The sequence below is a fragment of the Aotus nancymaae genome, unplaced genomic scaffold (assembly GCF_030222135.1).
Source record: "Aotus nancymaae isolate 86718 unplaced genomic scaffold, 86718_ANA_hifiasm-v0.15.2.pri h1tg000155l, whole genome shotgun sequence".
Lineage (NCBI taxonomy): Eukaryota > Metazoa > Chordata > Mammalia > Primates > Aotidae > Aotus > Aotus nancymaae.
In genome coordinates, this window is record NW_026988570.1 from 215,913 (window position 1) to 222,513 (window position 6,601).

A 6,601-nucleotide genomic window follows, 5' to 3' on the forward strand; every position below is an offset into this window, starting at 1 on the left:
CAGAGATTGCATCATTCAGTTACCATGATATCTAAACAGTGTAATTTAAAATCTAGACAGGCACAGTGGCTCATGCCTGTAAACTCAGAACTTTGAAAGGCTGAAGCAGGCAGATCGCTTGAGCCCAGGAGTTCAAGACTAGCCTGGGCAACATGGCAAAACCCTATCTCTAACAAAAATACAAAATTTAGCCGGGCGTGGTCGTGTGCGCCCATAGTCCCAGCCACTTGGGAGGCTGAGACAGGAGAATCTCTTGAACTGGGGAGGCGGAGGTTGCAGCGGGCCGAGATTAAGCCGTTGCACTCCAGCCTGGGTGGCAGAGCCACCCTCGTTTCAGAAAAAAAAAAAAAAAGAATTGTGCACTGGGTTGCCAAGATGTCGTTCCCAAAGTATACTCCGTTGCGCCTGGCCAGTATGCCCTTGACCCAGCCGAACAGGACATATTTCCGGAAACCCAGCGCCCGCAAACCAAGCGGTTGGCTATTAAGAGCCCAGCTGAAACCTGTTTCAGTACAACGACCCTAACCGCCGAGGGCTGATCAAAGATCCTGCCTTGATTCGTTAGACCTATGCAAGATGAGCAAATGTCTATCCTAATTTCAGACCCACTCCTAAAAACTCACTCTTGGGAGCTCTGTGTGGAACTGGAATCTTCTTCCGGTATTATGTTTTCAAAACTGACAGGGACAGGAAAGAAAAATTTGTCCGGGAAGGAAGATTAGATCAAACATTTAACCTGTCATATTAAAGTCTGGCAATGATGACTATATGTAGTCTTGTTTAAATAAATCGTCTATTAATCATTAAACAACAACAACAACAAAAAGAATATTTTTTAAAATTTATTATTTTATTTATTTTTTTGAGACAGAGTCTTACTCTGTCGCCCAAGCTGGAGTGCAGTGGCGCAATCTTGGCTCACTGCAGCCTCTCTGCCTACCAAGTTCAAGAGATTCTCCTGCCTCAGCCTCCCAAGTAGCTGGGATTACAGGTGCCAGACACCACGCCCGGCTATTCTTTTTGTATTTTCAGTAGAGACAGGGTTTCACCATGTTGGTCAGACTAGTCTTGAACTCCTGACCTCAGGTGACTGACCCGCCTAGGCTTCCCGAAGTGCTGGGATTACAGGCGTGAGCCATCACACCCAGCCCAATAATATTTTTTCAAGTATGAAAAACCGATGTCATTTAGGTGCAGTGGATCACGCCTGTAATTCCAGCACTTTGGGAGACCAAGGCCAGCAGATCATTTGAGGTGGGAGCTTGAGACCAGCCCAGCCAACATGGTGAAACCGTCTCTACCAAAAAATACAGAAATTAGCCAGGCATGGTCACGCAGGCCTGTAGTCTCAGCTACTCAGGAGGCTGAGGCAGGAGAATCATTTGAACTTGGGAGGCAGAGGTTGCAGTGAGCCAAGATCGCACCACTGAACTCTAGCCTGGGTGACAGAGTTAGACTTCGTCTCAAAAAAAAAAAAATTTTACTCTTACTATCTGAATATTCATTTTCCAATTTAAGGGATTTTAGATAGAACTTGGAATTAAAATCTTTTTGTGTGACTGTATATGTTGAAATTTTCTCAATTAGATGAAGTATAAATGTACATTAATGCAAGAGAATGAAGTATAAATGTACATTAATGCAAGATGAAGTATAAATGTATATTAATGCAAAATATTCTTTTGCTATTTTATGTACAAAAGAAATTAACAATTTTCAAATGGGCAAATAATAGTGTAATACTATTGAGAGAGTTAGCTAGTGACTTTAGGAAGAATATTAAATTCTTTTCCAGATGACAAATAATTATAAAAACTTTAATGAAAAATACAAAGCAGAATAATAGAGATTTTATATCATAATTTTAACTGCAGTCAGTTGTTTTTCATACCAGTATTCATAACACTAAACAAAATCATTTCTAAAGACTATGTCTAATTTTTATTTATTTTATTCCATGAATCTTTTTTTCTTCCTTTTTTTTCTGAGACTCACTCAAAATCCATGAATATTCTAAAAGAAAATCTTATCTGGGGATTCTTCATTTTTTGTAGACAAAAGCAGAATGTTAACTCTGTCACTTCAGAATTTCATGAGGAGGAAAAAATCCAAAGTTATGTACAACCTAATCATTTTTGCTCTAGATATTATATATGTATATACATATTTATATACACACATATATAAACACAGACACACAGAAAGATGTTAGAGGAAGAAAGTTCCTCCACCTATTTTGTATTCCACTAACTAGTGGAAAGTGACCTTCTATTTAGTGTCTGTATGTGCATTAGGGCAATCACAGGAACAATGTCGCAAGAGGCAGCACTGAGAAATTATCATTACTGCACTATAATGTCCTACTCTTAAAATAAGATTACTAATATTTCTAAGAATAAACTACAATAACTTCAGGGATAACATTTCATATCTTCACATACGCCAGAAGTTTATGATGAAGATACTGACTTCTGCTCCAGCTTTGACAAATACTGGTTTTCACACTTGGCCATTTGGCATTCAGAAAAGGGATATTTGGTGCACTAAATGTACAGCCAAAATGTGTAGGTACTTCCTATATCAATGCAGTATTTACTTCCATTTTCATGTGCTTACACAAAACATAATTTTTAAAGAGGATCTTATATATTCCAAGGGCGCAGAAATCAATTAACAGCCTCCCTTATGGGTCTAACAGGAGATATTATAAAAAACTCAACCCCACGCAGAAGCACCAGTGATCAAATAACATTTTATTGTTAACTACCAATAATCAAGAAAAATCCATGCAAGAAAGGTATTAGTTCTTCTGATCTCTATGCATTGTCAATGAATTCCCTTCACAGGCTGAAACTTGTACACAACAGAATTGCTTTCTATAGCTAAAAACTTACAGATCTAAGTTAGCTAGACCTGATTTCACATTCTCTTAAAATATAATGTAAAGATTATTAATATCCTTATACATTGAAATTTTAATAGTTTAAGATTTAGAAAAAGATATATTTTAAGATTTAAAGTGTCACAAGATAAATTTATAATTAACTAACATGAAATTGTGATTCAGTAATATCCACAATGAAAAACATTTATAAATGTCCAATATCCCAATCCAGCATCTGATACCAGAGTAACTATCATTATAAGGCAATGGAAAGAGTACCGAGATAGACTGTGGTTCTCACTCAGCTGTTTAGTCATTCTGGACAAGTTGTTTGCGCTTCCAAGTCTGTTTCCTAAACTATAAAATGAATATATTAATATTGTCTCTGTTTATATGTACCAAATGGAGTTATGGAAATTATAAACTATGATATATGTGAAATATTGAGTATCATGAGGGTTCCAAATCTAGGTTCTTTATATTCATACCAACTTTATGAATAGACTGTGATTGATTTTTATGTAGTTTTATGTTTACTTTTAATGTTTACTCTCTTTAGAAATTAGTTGGGACTTGATTATTTATTTGCCACTCAAGAATGTGGATATGATTTACAAAAGTGTATTAAGAGTTATCTCAAGTATTAATGTTAAGCTAGAACTCAAATTACAAACAAAACAAAGTAAAAGAAAACGAATATAAAATCATGTATAATAGAGTAAGCTTGTTCTTTGCCAAGAGTAATAATAATCTGCTGAAATTGTTATTGTTAGTCACTTAATAACTATTTTCTTGGTTGGTACACATCAGCAGCAGTCAAGTAACACCTCCCAGAACCCAACCACCAAAAAAAGATATTGGGAATAAGAATGTCCTCAGAAAGCAGAACTGTATAAACCAGAACATAGATTAGGAAGTCAGGCACAAGGACCAAGTAAAAGTAGGACTAACTGAATTTAAGACATTAACATGCAATGAAAAGAAATATATCTACCAGAAATATGGAGGTGAGCAGTTTGGTCAGCCATGGAAGCAGTAAAAAAGGAAAGGTATAAAACACTATTATGTAAGCATTACCCAGGAGAAAGGATATCCTGTAAAGCAGACTGATGTAAGTAACTGCTTGACAAGTATATTATGGAGATGGGATTATCACTTTATCAGAGTTGATGCCATTTCAAACTCTGGTCATTTATAATCAACTCCCTTGTTGTTATCTCATGATCTTGTTCAGTAGGCAACTATTGAAATTTGGTTTTCCATTCAGCATTCTACATGGAAAGAATATACTCAGTGATGTAAATTTCTAGTCCTTATTTTACTTGAATAAACTGGCATTCTCTTGTGGTAGGGATGTATATGCTCAGATAAGAGTGTGGGCTCTGTAGTCAGGTTACTTTGAGTTCCTACTAATTTACTTTGTGATCTTGGGAAATTCACCAATCTGTTGTCTGTTTCCTCATGTGTACAAAGGGGGTCTAATAATATGACCTATTTCCCAGGGCTGTTGTGAGGATTAAACAATTCATGTGGCCGGGCATCAGTGGCTCATGCCTCTAATCCCAGCACTTTGAGAGGCTGAGGCAGGCGGATCACCTGAGGTCAGGGGTTTGAAACCAGCCTGGCCAACATGGTGAAACCCCATCTCTACTAAAAATACAAAAATGAGCAGGGTGCAGTGGTAGGCACCCGTAATCCCAACTACTCGGGAGGCTGAGGCAGGAGAATGGCTTGAACCCAGGAGGCGGAGGTTGCAGCAGTGAGCTGAGATTGTGACACTGCATTCCAGCCTGGGTGACAGAGAAGAGTATCAAAAAAAAAAAAAAAAAAATTTCATGTAAAGCACTTAAAACAGTACCTGTCATATAGCAAGTGCTAAACAAATGCTAGCCTTGTTATTATTTTTGAATATGAATTAACATTTCTAAGTCTGATTGCTCTGACACTGATCAGTTTCTAAATCTGAAAAACTAAAGCAGGGCTACTGTGTTGTATAACTCCAAGGGCATCAATGCACAAGAGAACAGAGTTCTCTGGCAGCTCTGAACTGAAGGTGTGACCTGGTAAATTCAAGGTCACCCATCCGTGAGGTTCTTTTCGGTAGCCAATCTGTCCAGGTGAAAAATTGACTCAATATGTAACAGTCATAAACCTAAATGTCTACCATAGAGAGGCAGATCCCCTAAATAAGTGAAGCACACCTTGAGTGGTGAGTTTGCCAAGAAACTATGAGCGACAAGGCTGTGGAGGGCAGAGAGCACAAGTCAAGCCTTAAATGCTTCAAATACAGATATTTTAAAATATCCTGTCAGGCAAAAACAACAGTATAGGCAGATTTTAAGCCGGAAGTCCACCAGTTTGCAAACCCTACAGCACCCTTTCATTCAAATCTTAAAATATTTTAACTTAGGATAACATATATCCTGTGACCTATTTTTAACCTTTTTCTTTACTGCTCTGTAACTGTCCCTTCCTTTGTCCTCCCTTGGCTTCCAAAACCTTCTGTGCTCTTCCCATAACCTCTTGACACACATACCTTGAGTGGTATCATTCATTTCAACTAACATTTTAATCAGTTAAAAACTCCAGATATTTATATCCAACTCTATCAATGCTAAGAAATACCTCATGAATTTTATCTGTCTACTTTCTCATTGCTAATATCTTTGGTCAAGTCTTCATGTGATTTCTAGACGTTTACAATAGCTTTGGCCTGTTCTATTTTCTCATTGTCCACATCCAGCCACCAGCAAATCCTACTGGTTCTAACACCAATCGAACCATATCCAGAATCCAATTATTTTCACCTAAACCATCATCATCTGTCACCTAAATTACCACAGCAGTTCCTTTTATTACTCACTTACCATACTACTCATTTACCACATACCATAGAGGATCTTGTCCCTCCTCTATTCAATCTCCCAGTGGCTCCCAGGTCACTCACAAGTGAAATCCAAGGTCCATACAATGGCTTACAAGGCCCTATACAATTGCCTATCACCCCTCTCATTTATTCTCTTATTACTCTCCCCCTTGCTCATTCTTTTCTCTGGCCACACTGCTCCCTTGGTTTTCCTCAATCATACCAGGCTCATTCCTGGTCCGGGTTGTCTCTGCCTCCCACTCCCTTTATTTGGATACTCTTTCCTCAAATGTCTTGGGTCTGGATTGTTCTCTTATTTCAGAGCTCTTTGCTCAATTGTTACTCTTTCATAAGTGCTTCCCTAAACACCCTCTCCATATCCACTTGACTCCCCATCTCCCTTTCTGCTTTATCACCATCTAACACATCTGTTTTTCATGTTTATTTATTTTCTGTCTCTCTCAAGAAAATGTAACCTTCATTGCAGCAAGAATTTTTTTTCTGTATTGCTGTATTCCTGATCCTAGAACAGTATGTATTAAATATTAAGTACTTTGTGTTTAATGAAAATGACTGAAAAGCTTCCTAACTTGTCTTCCTTCTACTGATCTCCCCTTCTGTAGTCCACTTCCTCCTATCCCCCAGGTAGCATACCAAAAAATGCATCCGATCATTCTCCTGCTTAAAAGGCTTTAATGGGATTCCCACATCCTTCAGAGTCTGGCCCCAAATTTAATCCTTTTCCTCATTCCCCAAAATAGTTGTACACTCTCCACATACTAACACTTTTATCATCCTTGAACCTATTTATGCCATTTCTCCATGCTTTTCATTTATCTCTGCATTTACTT